The sequence below is a fragment of the Miscanthus floridulus genome, chromosome 3 (assembly GCF_019320115.1).
Source record: "Miscanthus floridulus cultivar M001 chromosome 3, ASM1932011v1, whole genome shotgun sequence".
NCBI classification, from domain to species: domain Eukaryota; kingdom Viridiplantae; phylum Streptophyta; class Magnoliopsida; order Poales; family Poaceae; genus Miscanthus; species Miscanthus floridulus.
Genome location: NC_089582.1, coordinates 145,075,344 through 145,091,664, shown reverse-complemented (window position 1 = coordinate 145,091,664; position 16,321 = coordinate 145,075,344). Strand labels below are relative to the sequence as shown.

Here is a 16,321-nt window from a genome sequence, read left to right as displayed (position 1 = left end):
TACGGAGTTGTCAAAATATAAAAATGTGAGCAAAGATGAAATCAGAGGGTAGTGCTGCTTTTATTTCTGAAAGCCTTCTAATCTTTGTAGAAACTTTTTTAAGTAGTAGCGGCCGAAGGCTTTAGGAGTTCGGCTAAAAATTCTTCTTCTTTTCTTTCTCTTTAGATCTCAGATAGTCTTTATGGAGGTGTAAGTATGTCGTACACTCATACCTTCGCCCAAAGGTTCTTACCGTCCTTTGAGGTTCACTGCCAATCTGCTAATGAAGTCGTTGCAACAAAGGCTAAGCCGAAGAAGGTGCGCCGACGAAGGCAGGTCGGAGAAGGTCCTCTGATGAAGGTCTAGCCAGAGAATGTCAGCGATGAAGGCCAGTGGCGACTGGCGAAGGACGGGCTGGAGAAGGCCCACCAACGAAGGCTCCAACTTCTAGCTCTGCAAAAAATTTCGTGCCGAGCACGGTGGGCGCCACTGTTGAAACATTGGTTTCTAACAAGAGTGAGAAGTGGGCGGAGGCCTTCGTCTTAGGTCGGGGTCTCCGCCCAAGATGGGCGGAGGCCGGCCTCCGCCTAAGACGGGCGGAGGTCCCTGAACGCAGCGCACTCCTATCGGACAAAATCCTCTGTCGGAGGCTCCAGACAGAAGGTCGCTAAACGAGGGATTCAGTAGGCTTTGGCCAAGTAGGAGTAAGAGAAAGGGGCGGAGGCCCTTGGCTTTGGCCGATGCTCCGGACTCGGGCTTTGGCTCAGGCTCTGCCTGAAGGAGAGAGTGAGGATCAAGTACCAACTCACAAGAACTAGGGTTTCATAATTGCTTCACCAACCTCTCCCTCACAGTTACAAGTGTTCCCTATTTATAGAGCTCAACTACCACTTTACAGAGTTTACAACAGTGCCCATCAACTGCTACGGTACATTCCAGGAATATTCCAGCCCTAGTGTCTAACCTCAGGGGTGTTCTCATCACACCGTCTCGCGATGTCTTCATCTTGGGCCTAAGCCGACGCCCACTAGAGGCCCATCAACTGTCCCCACGTATGCCTTGCTGACCTGATCGTTCCTTGATGGGCCTCCGCCGCCCTGGGGAACACCTTCGCCATGATTACTGCCCTTGGCCTCCGCTGTCCCGGGGAGAGCCTCCACCGTCCTGAGGAGAAACTCCACCGTCATTCTTGTACTAGGCCTCCGCCGTCTTAGGAAGAGCCTCCGCTAGCTAGGCCTCGCCATCTTGGGGAGAGCCTCCGCGGGCTAGGCCTCCGCCGCCTTGGGGGGAAGCCTCCGCCGGCTAGGCCTCCGCCGTCTTGGGGAGAGCCTCCGCCGGCTGGGCCTCCGCCGTCTTGGGGAGAGCCTCCGTCGGCTGGGCCTCCGCCGTCTTAGGGAGAGCCTTCGCCGGCTAGGCCTCCGCTGTCTCAGGGAGAGCCTCCGCCGGCTGGGCCTCCGCCGTCTTGGGGAGAGCCTTCGCCGGCTGGGCCTCCGCCGTCTTGGGGAGAGCCTCCGCCGGCCGGGCCTCCGCCGTCTTGGGGAGAGCCTCCGCCTGCTAGGCCTCCGCCGTCTTGGGGAGAGCCTTCACCGGCTAGGCCTCCGCCATTATTCCTTCATCAGGCCTCTTCAAGGGGGAGTTGACCCATACTCCGTATGGGCTCCCCCAACAGCGTCCTAGTAGAACAAATCCAATATTTTGACATGTATTATACACTGGCTGCTGATTCAAGCTGTAGCTACAGTGTTTTTGTCTTACACTGGCATCAGCAGTCCAAAAGGCTTTTGTTATCATTTGTTCAAAGAGATATATACTATAATGATTTTAAGTATAGAAATAATTAAAAATCAAATTTTAAGTATAGATCTGTTGAGCAATAAACTCCGTACTATCATGTATTACCTCCATCCTAGATTATAAGACAGTTTGACTTTTTTGACACCAAGTTTGACCACTCGTCTTATTTAAAAATTTGTGCAAAATATCACTTCTTTTGTCGTGACCTGCTTTATTAATAAAAGTTCTTCAAGAATGACTTAAATTTGACTATGTTTGCATAATTTTTTTAAATAAGACGAATGGTCAAACTTAAATAAGACGAGTGGTCAAACTTGAGGTCAAAAAAAAGTCAGACGTCTTATAATTTAGGACGAAGGAAGTAGCACACAACTTGTTCATGTTGATAATACAATAACTGGATAGGGCAACAGAACATGGCCTGAAACTCATATATATTGGCTGTGGATGGGAAATGGTTGCCTGACAAAACGTATTAAACACATGCAGATGCAACGTATGTGAGCAGGCACTGAACATTGTGCTATCCTCTCTCCACCTTTTTAGTTTGTAACAAGAATATTTTCTAACAAATTTGTTACCAAAGTATACATTTGTAACACAAACAAATCACAGTATCGTTCAAATAAATATGTCAAGTGTATAGCAGCAGTGATACCCCAATAACCATTGAAATATCCAACAAGGTTCTCCACAGTACCTTCATGCTTATACGTGTAGAGTTGAGTTAAGTCTGTATCAAGCATTTGTCTGCTTCATTGCGGCATATCAGTACCTGTAGATAAATGTAGAAGTATGTGTGACAATTCTCAAAATATTCACAGAACTAAATCTCTTCCAAATAAGCATACAAGTAAATAGATCATGTGAGTTACATCTGCAAGCAAACAGACAGTTAATTTGTTTGGCAACAACACCCAACTTATCTTAAGTGGTATCTTGGTAATGAAAAATGCTCCAACCAATATCGATGACTGTTTTTTTCACAAAAACGTAAATCATTGAAATTTCCATGGTAGGTCAAAAGAAGATCCAGGATTGAGAAATCAATCTCAAATTTACTTAGGCATGGTAACTATGAAACAGAGTTGTCTGTGGTTCTTAGCACAGTATCATAAGAAGAAAATTTTTGGGAATGTAAATGATTCCAAATAAAACAATCATCAACTACTGAGTTGTATCTACAGCTCTGGTTTTAGTCATTTCTCCATCCGAGTTCGTTCGAATAGTTCAAAGAATTTAAATTTAAAAAAGAGAACTTCAAAAGTCTATTTGAAATAAAAATAATATTTAAACTTCTAAATATTCATAACTAATTTATTTTAAATAGATATATCATATTTTTAGAAAAACAAATTGGTACCAACTTTATATTTTTCTAATTTAATAAAAAGAACTATTTATGAATTTTAGCGATTTACCTATTACTTTATTATTTTTAGAAAATGCATATATACTCAAAACCACCTTTGAAACCAAGCCAAATTTGTCTTGTTTCCCGAAAGGGAAAAACATACTTAACAATTTGATTGACAGGACCAAAAGTTTCTCGTATTTTAAAATTTAAATTTTATGAATTGTTTGAACGAATTCGAATGGAGAAATGGTCAAAGTCATAGTTGTAGATCTCGATTATAGATGATAACTTTTTTTATTTGAAATCATTTACAGTTCTAAAATTATGTTGGAAGATCCCATATTTTGAAATTCGATTTTTTTGAATTGTTTGAACGGACACGGATGGAAGATCTCATATTTTTTGAATTGTTTCCACTGGTGCACGGTGTCAGCAGCAGCGTGCTCGCGTAGCTTCCCAGCGAGATGGACAGCCAGAAGTCGTCGCCGTGCTGCGCATGCTCTCGGGCACCTGGTCGTACATGAACTTGAGATGCCCCACGGAGGTGAACGCCGTGCCGCGCGTACTGTGGCACCAGCCAGTAGCCCGACAGCGGAGACGCACCGGCGTCCGTGGCGCCGGCCGCCGCCGCGGCCTCCCTGTGGTGCCGCTCCACGAAGCCGGCGACCAGGGTGGCGAGCGAGCATGCTGATGGCGAAGCCGATGCCCATGCGGTGGAGGAAGGAGATGCCGCGGTCCAGCCCCGTGAAGGGGCCCGCCACGCGGACAAGCGCGCGGTCCTAGAAGAAGAGGGTGAAGAGCATGGCTCGCGGCGGTCCATGGTGCTCACCTGCTCGCGGCTGTCCATACGGATCACCGACTTGAGCTCCTCCACGCGTTGCACGGTGCTCAGACGCCATGGGTTCGGGACGGGGGCTGACGACGGCTTGCCGGAGTTCGCGTCCGTCAGCGTGACCAGGTCGCCGTCGGTGACGATCGCCGCGTGGTCTGCATGCCGGGAAACGGTGTTAGTTGAACTCAAATTTGGAGTGACAATTATTATAAAAAATTCGAAACGGATACATGACTGAGACTAATTTTTGTTTCGTCCATAACACTTGTTTGTGACTCATACTAATTTTAACATAGCCTCCAACGGATTTCAATTCTTAAACAATGGTATCGACACCAATCCATTTCAAAGTGACGACCAAAGGAGTAGTGCAGTGCACCTGCACGGCAGTGAAAGAACAGAGAGCAAGGTAGCGGACGCAGGTACCTGAGCAGCTGATCCGTATCACCGTGTGCACAAGCTTCCCGTACATCGAGATGGCCGCGTCGAAGTCGTCGTTCTTGTACAACCTCGCGGGGTCGACGTCCGCCGCCAGCAGCCGTCGCTTCTTGACAGCGGCGACGACCACCTGCGCGATCCGCGTGAACGGGCTCCAGCCTCCGGTACATGAGGTACCCGGCCACGAAGGCGGCGACGGAGACGCCCATGCAGAAGGCCGGCACTCCGAGGCCCCAGCCCCAGCTCACGTACGTTGTCCTCCACGTACACCGCCGCCATGACGGACAGCAGCATGGACGCGCCGTTGCAGAAGTAAAATGTAGTACCGGTTGAAGAAGCCCCAGCTCCGTGCGCGCTCCGCCGCCCGCGACTCAATGAACTGGTCCGCCCCGAACGCCACGACGCAGGGCCAGAGGCGGTACCCACCGGCGCCCACCGCGTTCAGTAGCAGGGACACGTACAGCACCGCCAGCTGCAACGGCGCGGCCTCCTGCCACGTCGCCGCGTCGCCCAACTTGCGCGGCGGCGGGCGGAACTGCAGGAGATCGAGGCGAGTGGGCCACGCGGGAATAGGAAGAGGGACATTTCCCGTGCCCCGCTAACTCAGTGGCACATAAGCAAAAGTGATATTTTATATTTATTTTCTTTTGACAAAAATGTAGTGGCAACCGTTAAAGTTCATATGAGGAGGTGTAAAAAATTTTGTTATAATAATAAAAGGTTAATAATACCCATCGGTGCTCACCGGAGTATAGGATTCGCGGGCATTCAAGATGGCTCGGATTCTAAACTTAATGGGTAAGAGACCCGCGACGACCGCGATCGAATAGTCGACATCGCAAAAAGTTGGATCGTACGGTTAGCGGACTAACAAGCGACATGGCCCTATTCGGGTGCCCGCGATCTGGCTCAGGATTCATATAGAGAGATTTGTTTAAAGTCAGATTAACTCACGACAAAGCCCAAATAAATTATAAATTGGAACGGAGGGGATATCAATCATTACTTTTTTTGATGCAAATATTACTACCCACTGCTTACATAGAATGTGGGCCGGGTCCTACCAACAACGATGAAAGATCCTAATGGCTAGAAGGGGGTGAATAGCCTAATAAAATTTCTACAACAACACTTAATAAAATTGTTAAATAATTATGAGGCGAAGCAAGTGTTGCGCTAGCCTACTCAAAATGCAAGCCACCTACCATAATTCTAGTTTAGATAGTATCTATTCACACAAAAGCTATGACACTAGCCTATGTTAGTATGCTCACAAAGGCTAACTAAAGAGCCACACCAACCAAGCAAGCAAGCTCTCACAACTAGCTACACTAAAGAGCTTAACAACTAGTTTGCGGTAATGTAGAGAGAGTGATCAAGAAAGTTATACCGCCGTGTAGATGTATGAACCAATCAATCACAAGTGTGGATAACAATGAAGACCAATCACCTCGGAATCAAATGATGAACACAATGATTTTTTTACCGAGGTTCACTTGCTTGTCGACAAACTAGTCCTCGTTGTGGCGATTCACTCACTTGGAGGTTCACGCGCTAATTGGCTTCACGCGCCAAACCCTTAATAGGATGCCGCACAACCAACACAAGATGAGGATCACACAAGCCACGAGCAATCCACTAGAGTACCTTTTGGCGCTCCGCCGGGAAAAGGTCAAGAACCCCTCACAATCACCACGATCGGAGCCGGAGACAATCACCACCCTCCGCTCAACGATCCTCGCTGCTCCAAGCTGTCTAGGTGGCGGCAACCGCCAAGAGTAACAAGCGAAATCCGCAGCGAAACACGAACACCAAGTGGCTCTAGATGCAAACACTCAAGCAATGCACTTGGATCACTCCCAATCTCACTATGATGATGAATCAATGATGGAGATGAGTGGGAGGGCTTTGGCTAAGCTCACAAGGTTGCTATGTCAATGCAAATGGCTAAGAAAGTGAGCTTGAGCCGGCCATGGGGCTTAAATAGAAGCCCCCACGAAATAGAGCCGTTGTACCTATTCACTGGGCACAGTGCGTGGTGACCGGACGCTCTGGTCCGATCGACCGGACGCTGCTCCTCAGCGTCCGGTCGCCCGATGGCGGCCACGTGTCTCCTGCGTTCAACGGTGATCGTTTGATCTCAACGATCAAAATGTTGACCGAACGCTCCGACACTGTTGACCAGACGCTGGACCCTCAGTGTCCGGTCGTTTCCAGTAAGGGTACAAATCCTATTTTTGCCGACCGGACGCGTTCGGTCACGCTTGATCGGATACAGCCCAGCGTCCGGTGCTTAACCCTAATCACTGCGCCGTCTGACATCATGACCGGACGTAGCCTTTCAGCGTCCGGTCGCTGAGTGACCCAGCGTCCGGTCAGAAGACCGACGCCGCATCATTGCGACCAACTCTATTTCACCTCAAACTTCTTCACCCTTGTTCAAATGTGCCAACCACCAAGAGTATCACCTTGTGCACATATGTTAGCATATTTTCTCAAACATTTTCAAGGGTGTTAGCATTTCACTAGATCCTAAATGCATATGCAATGAGTTAGAGCATCTAGTGGCACTTTGATAACCGTATTTCGATACGAGTTTCACCCCTCTTAATAGTACAGCTATCAATCCTAAATATGATCACACTCTCTAAGTGTCTTGATCACCAAAACAAAATAGCTCCTATGGTTTATACCTTTGTCTTGAGCTTTTTGTTTTTCTCTTTCTTCTTTTTCCAAGTCCGAGCACTTGATCATCACCATGGCATCACAATCATCATGTTATGATCTTCATTTGCTTCACCACTTGGAGTGTGCTAGCTATATCATGATCACTTGATAAACTAGGTTAGCACTTAGGGTTTCATCAATTCATCAAAACCAAACTAGAGCTTTCAATCTCCCCCTTTTTGGTAATTGATGACAACCCTTATACAAAGATAAGAATTAAAATTCAATTAAATCCATGTTGCTTGTCCAAGCATATTTACCATTTGTAAAAGGATATGGACAAGTTTCATGAACCCCAAGTGGTAGCAATTGCCCCCCTACATATGTGCTAAGAGTTTGGATTTTAGCTTGCACATATGCTTAGATAGGAAATATAGAAGACAATGTCTACCAAGTGATGCTAAGGTATAACAGATGGACCTTTGTAGCGTGATACCAATCGGAGTGCACCATTATACCATTCTTAGCACCATGGTTAGCTTGATACCACTTGGAAACAACACTTTGGAAATGAAATCATTAGATGTCCTATGCATGCTAGTTTTTCAATTCATCATTCAAACCTACAACTAACATACACCACACAAACATGAATATTGAAATTTAAAACTTGTGCCATGTAAGCAAACATATGAAATGCACATTCAAATGCACCATATAAGTTCATGAGCTTGCTCCCCCTACTTATGTGCTCAAAATTTTAATTGATTTCTTTCCTTTGTCATATCTCTCCCCCTATGTCAAGTTCTCTCCCTTTGTTGTCTTTTCACCATCTTAGTACACTAATATCACTAATGTCTTTTGTTTCTTTCTCATGTACTAATTTCTTTGTTATTTCTCCCCCTATCACTTATATCTATGTTTCTCTCCCCCTTTGTCATCAATGACCATAAAGGTTTAAAAGGTGGATAGGTTGAGATTATCAATGTCAATCAATGGGGTGAGGATTATATTCCCAAATTTGGTTCAAAATAGAATATTTGCCAAAGATATTTAACTCGGTTTGATCCAAGGACAAGCTTCTTCACAGCTCCTAATAAGGGTTATCTTGTACCATGTTGAGTTAAACACTTAGAGCTCATTTTCTATATTAAACACTAGGTTTACAAGCCCACAAACATGTCATATGCTATCACTAGATCAAGTCAAGCATAGAAGCAATAGTGATACCATATAAACATCAAATTCATTTGATTTTCATGAATGAGCCTAATAAAATGGAGAGATGACTAGATGCACTAAACATGTCCTTAGCAAGGATGTATGCCATGCCAATCAACTTTTACCTTAGATTGCTCAAAGGAGAGGCATGCCATATAAGTGGGGGGTGCCTCAACACATATTTGAGAAATCCAATATGTTCAACTTATTCCTTAGCTTACAAAACCTTTCCTCGTCCAATGGCTTGGTGAATATATTGGTAAGTTGATCTTCGGTGCCTACACTCTCAATGCAAATATCCCCTTTTTGTTGGTGATCTCTTATGAAATGGTGGCGGACATCAATATGCTTTATTCTTGCATGTTGAACCGGATTGTTGGTTAACTTGATTGCACTCTCATTGTCACATAGCAATGATACTTTCTTGAACTTGATTCTAAAGTCACTCAAAGTGGCCTTCATCCAAAGTACTTGTGTACAACAACTACCGGCGGATATGTATTCGGCTTCGGTGGTTGATAATGCAACACTATTTTGCTTCTTTGAAGACCATAAAACAAGTGATCTTCCCAACAATTGACATGTGCCCGAGGTGCTCTTCCTTTCAACCTTACATCCCGCATAATCCGAGTCGGAATAACCAACTAGCTCAAACTTTGCTCCTTTGGGATACCGCAAACCAATATTTGGTGTATGCTTCAAGTACCTCAATATCCCTTTTGTAGCCCTTAAATGACTTTCTCTTGGTGAGGCTTAAAATCTTACACACATGCATACACTAAATATGACATCCGGTCTTGATGCGGTCACATAGAGTAGGCTTCCAATCATAGACCGATACAACTTTTGATCCACCATATTTCCACTTGCATCACTGTCCAAGTTGCCATTGGTGTGCTAATGACTTTGCTATCACTCATGCCAAACTTTTTGATCATGTCCTTGATATACTTGCCTTGACTCACAAAAGTACTATTCTTCAATTGCTTGATTTGAAGATCAAGGAAGTAACTCAATTCTCCAATCATGGACATCTCAAACTCATTAGCCATCATCTTTTCAAACTTATCACAAAAATCTTGATTGGTTGATCCAAATATGATATCATTAATATAGATTTGCAACATAAATAGATCTTTTCCAATTTTCTTGATGAAAAGAGTAGTATCAACCTTGCCCATTGTGAACCCCTTAGAGAGTAGGAAGTCCCTCAATCTCTCACCCATGCTCTAGGTGCTTGCTTCAAACCATACAATGCCTTCTTCAACTTGTACGTATGGTCGAGCTTCTTGTTATTTTCAAAACTGAGAGGTTGCTCAACATATACTTCTTCATTGATGTAACCATTGAGAAATGCACTATTGACATCCATTTGATAAAGCTTGATGTTGTGGGCACAAGCATAGGCTAGCAAGATTCTAATCGCTTCCAATCTAGCAACTGGGGCATATGTTTCTCCAAAGTCAAGACCTTCAACTTGTATATAGCCTTGTGCTACCAATCTTGCTTTGTTCCTTACTACTATTCCATCTTGATCTTGCTTGTTTCTAAAGACCCATTTGGTTTCAATCACATTATGTCCCTTTGGTCTCTCTACTAATTCTCATACTTGATTTCTTGTGAAGTTATTCAATTCTTCATGCATAGCATTCACCAAATCAACATCCTTCAATACTTTATCTATCTTCTTTGGTTTAATGGATGACACGAAAGAGAAATGCTCACAAAATAAAGTCAATCTTGATCTTGTTTGTACACCTCTAGTAATATCACCAATGATAGTATCCAATGGATGATCTCTTGCAACATTGGTTGGTTGGAGGATTGAAACTTGATTGCTTGCACTTGCTTGATCATTTTGTTGAGATGATGTACTAGTCACTTGATCTTGTTCATTGTCATGAGAGCTACTTGTACTAGCTTGATTCATATCATCTTACACATTTGAGTTAGAGAGCACTTGCACTTGATCATCTTCATCATCATTCACTTGCCTAGGCCTTAATTCACCAATATCTATGTTCTTCATGGTATTTGAAAGTTGAATGCCTCTAACATCTTCCAAGTTCTCATTTTCTTCTTGTGAACCTTTGGTTTCATCAAATTCAACATCATGAACTTCCTCAAGAGTACCACTATCCAAATTCCAAACTCTATATGCTTTGCTTGTAGTGGAATAACCAAGTAGTAATCCTTCATCATATTTCTTATCAAACTTGTCCAATCTAGTGCCTTTCTTCAAGATATAGCATTTACAACCAAAGACCAAAAAATATGCAATCTTGGGCTTTCTACCATTCAAGAGCTCATATGGTGTCTTCTCTTTCAATCGGTGACAATAGAGGCGGTTGCTACAATAGCAAGCCGTGTTGATAGCTTCGGCCCAAAATGATTGACTCATATTGTACTCACTAAGCATCGACCTTGCCATATCAATGAGTGTTCTATTCTTTCTCTCAACAAGGCCATTTGATTGTGGAGTGTACTTGGCCGAGAATTGATGTCTAATTCTAAATTCATCACATAACTCATCAATTCTAGTGTTCTTGAACTCACTACCATTGTCACTTCTAACTCTCTTGATGGTTGTTTCAAATTTATTGTGAATGCCTTTGACAAATGATTTGAATGTTGCAAACACATCACTTTTGTCCACTAGAAAGAATACCCATGTGTATCTAGTGTAATCGTCCACTATCACAAAGCCATATTTATTATCACCAATGCTAATATATTGTGTTGGCCCAAATAAATCCATGTGCAATAACTCAAATGCTTTACTAGTGTTCATCATGCTTTTCTTAGGATGGGTGTTGCCAACTTGTTTTTCGGCTTGACAAGAGCTACAAAGCTTATCCTTTTCAAACACAACATCTTTCAATCCTCTAACCAAGTCATGCTTAACCAATCTATTAAATTGTTTCATTCCAACATGACCAAGCCTTCTATGTCATAATCAACCTATGCTAGACTTAGTGAACAAGCATGTAGACAATTTAGCTTCACTAGCATTGAAATCAACTAAGTATAGATTCTCATATCTAAAGCCTTTGAAGATCAAGTTAGAGCCATCTACACTTATGATCTCTACATCATCTACTCCAAATATGCATTTGAATCCAAGATCACACAATTGAGCCACGGATAGCAAAATTGAAATTCAAGCTCTCTACTAGCAACACATTGGATATGCTCGTGTCATTGGATATTGTAATCTTACCAAGCCCTTTGACATTGCCTTTGCCATTGTCACCAAATGTGATACTATCATAACCATCATTGCCATTGGTGTTGATTGAGTTGAATATTCTTGCATCACCGGTCATGTGTTGAGTGCACCCACTATCAAGAACCCAATGTCTTCCTCCGGCTTTGTAATTGACCTAAAAAGAAGATTAATTCTTTTTAGATATCCAAACTTGCTTGGGTCCTTAAAGGTTAGTCACTAAGCTCTTTAGCACTCAAATGGCTTTCTTCTTCGAGCCCATCCATGGTTTACCAATGAACTTAGCCTTCACACCATTTGTACCCTTAGTAAGCATACAACATGAATCAAGCTTAAGGGAGGATATATTAGCATTTTTGCTTTTGTTGGTGCATTCTTGCTCTTTATGACCAACTTGCTTGCAACTAATGCAAAACCGACCATTGTTCTTCATAAAACAAGTCTTGTGAGGAGCAAAGGCTACCTTGCCTTTTTTGGGGGTATAGCCCAATCTCTCTTTATAGAAAGAAGCTCTTTGGCTACCCGAACACATAAGCAAGTGGTCCTCACCACCATAGGCCTTAGCCAAAGTGTGAGTGAGCTTGTTAACCTCATTCTTGAGATTCTCATTCTCAATCACTAGTGAGGCATCACAAGTGAGACCATCACCACTAGATGAGGTGGAAGTGGAAGTGCTACAAGAAGGGTTAGTGGGAGCAACAATGATAGGCATAGATAATGATTCATCAATTATATCACAAGTTAAACCTACATTGCAAATTTCAACATGCTTCTTTTTATTTTGCTCATCAAGCAAAGAAGAATGAGCTTTTTCAAGCTTCTTGTGAGCTTTGCCAAGCTTCTCATTGGCTTCATCTAGCCTCTCATAAGATGCATTGAGCTTATCAAAGGCTTGCTTAAGGGCTTTAATTTCCTTACGCAAGCTTTTGCATTCTCTTCTCTTAATGTCAAAGTGTTCTCTAGCATCTTCTAGCATGTTAAATAATTCATCTTTAGTAGGTTCATCATTATCACTATCACTATCATTCTCATTTTCATGTTCATTTTCATCATCATGTTCTTCATGACTTTCATCATCACAAGATTGTACCTTAGTGGCCTTAGCCATGAAGCATGATGAAGATTCAAAAAGAGAAGGCTTCTCATTTATAGCAATGCCTGCAAGTGCCTTCTTCTTAGTGGTCTTGTGATCATCACTATCACCATCATCACTTGAGGAAGCATCACTATCCCAAGTGACCACATATGAACCACCATTCTTCTTCTTGAAGGTCATCTTGTCCTTCTCTTTCTTTTCCTTCTTGTCATTCTTCTTGTTCTTCTTCTTTGTCATCATCGTTGTTGCTATTGTATGGACATTGAGCAACAAGATGATCTTTGCTTCCACACTTGAAGCACCTTCTTGACCCTTCTTTATTCTTGGATGAAGACTTCTTTCTTCTAGCACGGTAGCCCTTCTTCACCATGAACTTGCCAAATCTCTTGACAAAGAGAGCCATCTTCTCATCATCATCATCCTATGAATCATCTTCTTCACTAGATGTTTCATGCTTAGCTTTTCCCTTGGATGATGTGGCTTTGAATGCCATGCTCTTCTTCTTGTCATCCTTCTTCTCATCTTTCTTCTCCTTCTTTTCTTCCTTCTCATCATCATCTCTATAAGCATCATCGGTCATGATATCTCCCAAGATTTGATTTGGTGTCATTATATCCAAACCGGACCTCACTAGAATAGTGACCAATATACCAAACCTTGAGGGTAAGCATCTCAAGAACTTATTTGAGAATTCCTTGTCCTCTATCTTCTCACCAAGTGCCTTGAGATCATTTACAATCACTTCCATCCGATAGAACATGTCCGGCACACTCTCATTATAACACCTCTGGTGTTTTGACCTAGCACTAAAATTTGACATGTCATCATATGCATTGCAAAGCATTCATAAAGTAGAAAATTTTGAATGCATTCACTAATAAGCTTTATTTCATAACGTTGTTATTTCATGTGATGAGATTCAAAACCCTAAATAAAGATCATGACTACAAGGGTCAAAATTCATGTGATCATGCGAGGTCATGTGTCATTTGACTCAAATAACCCTAATGGACCATGTTACTGGTCAAAAATCAAAATTTAAGTAAAAGGAAGACAAATCAAATTTGAATTCAAATTCAATTTATAAAAGTCCTTTTTTACCCCTTTTGGCTAATTCAAAATCCATGTGGAATTTGGGGTTGAGGCAAAAATCAAAGTTGGAGATTATTTTATGTAGATCAACTTTGGTATTCAAAGTTTTTCAAGTTTACATATAAAATTTGGAGTAATTTTGAAATGATTCAAATGCTCAAATGCACCCCAAATTCAAATTTCAAAATGGAGGTAGAATTTGAAAATATTTCTAGAAGCAAAGTTGTAGAGTTTGAAAATTTGAACAACTTTCATTTTTGGAGATTTTCAACTTCTTTAGAAAATTTGTGAGTAATTTGAAAAATGGATGCAGTGGCAGTTCTGTAATTATTTCAAAAATCAACATCCACCTCTCTGCTTGCCGCCGGCGCCACGCGGATGTCGCCGCCGATCGGATTTCATCGCTTCCTTGCGCCTTGACACGCAGCTGGTGCCGTGGCGGGTCCGTCCGTGCGCTGTCGACGCTGGGCAACCCCTTCCCGGCTATAAATAGCAGCCACCGCCGTCGTCATTCCCGTTTTTCCCCTTCTGCTCTGCTCCGCCGCTAGCTTGCTTCGCCGCTCACCGTAGCCTCCGTCGACCAGCATCCGTCGTGCCCAGCTACGCCTATGCGATCGCCTCGGCCCTACACTTCTCTGCGGCTTGCCTACGCCACTTGGGTTGGCCGGAGTCGCCCGGCGCAACGCTTTCTTCACCGAGACCGGCCGGAGCTCCGCCATCATCGCCTCGACGTGGCCAGGCCATTCCAGACCGTCTCTGGCTTCACCGAACGTACCGGTGTGACCGTGGTGAGCTACTGAGCGTGATACTTACCTTGTTTTATACTCTACTGCGCCATTGCCGGGGTTACGCCGTGAGACGTCGTGCTTGAGCCGCCATGGCCGATGTGGAGCCTTCTCCGGCGCGCCTTCTTCCGATCTGAGGGCTGGGATGAGTTCGTAGGAGTGTGTAGGTCATTTGGGTGCGGTCTGCCTCGCCGGAGCGTCACCGTCGGCGCATTTTGGGGCCGGCCAGTGAGGGCAGCGCCGCCGTGTCTTTGAGTCACTGATAGTAGGGCCTGGCTGTCAGTGCGAGTGAGGAAGAAGAACAGTGAAAATTTTTATTTTCTGAAATTATGAATAGTGCTGAAACTTTGGGAATTTGTAGGAAATTCATCATAGCTCCAAAAATTCTGAAAATTTGTATGTAGCTTCTGTACATGTTCTAGTATGGTTTAAAAATATGAAACTTGAAATTTGAATAAATTTTTAATGTTCAAATATTCAGTCCATTAATTGATAAATGCAATTTCCATGATTTTTGTAGGTCACTGAATAATTCCAAAAATTATGAAATTTGTTTTGGTACACTAATTTGATATGAGGAAGCTTACATAAAATTTTGAAGTCTTTTCGAACAAGTTCATTTTTGGGCTTATTTCCAAATTAATTTAAAAATAAATAAAAGCAAACCCTAAGTGTTTGATTAGTGTTTGGTCTTGTTTTGGTCATGTTTTGTGACCAGTAGGGTTCAAGATCAGTGTGGTCGGAAAGTTCACTATAGTGGTCGGAAAGTTCACCATAGTGGTCGGAGAGTTCACCGTAGTAGTCGGAGAGTTCACCGTAGTGGTCGGAAAGTTCACTGAAGTGGTCGGAGAGCTCGCCAAAGTGGTCGGAGAGCTCGTCGAAGTGGTCGGTGCTGGCATGGTCACATCCGTTACGAATATGGTTTGGTTAGTTTGGCTTGTAACTGTACCACGGAGGAAAGTTGTATTCAAGGTGTTGTTATATTTCATGCACCATGAAAGCATTATGTTTACATTATCATCATGTTGAAGCATATGCTATTATTTTGTGTAGAAACCGAGAGTGAAACGATTCTAGTTGATCAAGTTCTGGAAGAGTCCTCGGTTGTCATGGGATTCAATAATCGTGGTACTGATCCGGAACCTGAGATCGTCAACGAAGGCAAGCCCCGGTTTATGCATTAAACCCTTACCTTGTTTACTTTGAAAAGTTTATCAACTATGTTACTTATTGCATTAAGTTAGTTTATTCAAATGTTTCCTACTTGATGCATTACCTACCTTGTTACTTGTTTACCATCCTTGGAGATGTTTTTATTTACAAAGGCGTAGAATGCTTAGTATGCTTTATAGTAGGCTTTCAAAGTAAAAGTTTTGATACAATCAAAGATGGCATACTGGCCAAAGAAAGAAAGAAGGTAGAATGAACTAGAGACTAGTCAGGTGACTTATCTTGAATGTTGGGTAATGTTGCCGACTATGTCGCTTAAAGGCCACTCATTGTGGATCTTCTGAATGAGACACTTTGTAGTACTGGTCACATACTACGGTAAGCCTACTTCGGCTAAATCTGATACTAAGACGAATGCCCACGCACTGGGAGTGGAGAGATGGCGGGAGTAGCGTGTACCCTCGTGGCTGGAATGTGGTTAGATTTGAGGTGTGCTGTGCTCTCGGGTGGCATAGAGACGGCTTAGTATAGGAGGACCCGGTAGCGAGGTTGATATATGCAAGATTAAGTTCTACATATGTCGTGTGATAAGGAATCCCCAGCTGGGACTTGAATCAATTCAAATTGCCGGTGCTTCGTAGATATGGAGACTCGATTCATTACA

At 43.1% G+C, this 16,321-nt stretch overlaps 1 pseudogene; it reads right to left on the bottom strand.

Annotated features, from left to right (window-relative positions):
• Positions 1 to 3,452: 3,452 nt before the first annotated feature.
• LOC136544632 (protein NRT1/ PTR FAMILY 3.1-like) lies at positions 3,453 to 5,281 on the bottom strand (annotated as a pseudogene).
• Between the last annotated feature and the right edge of the window lie 11,040 nt (positions 5,282 to 16,321).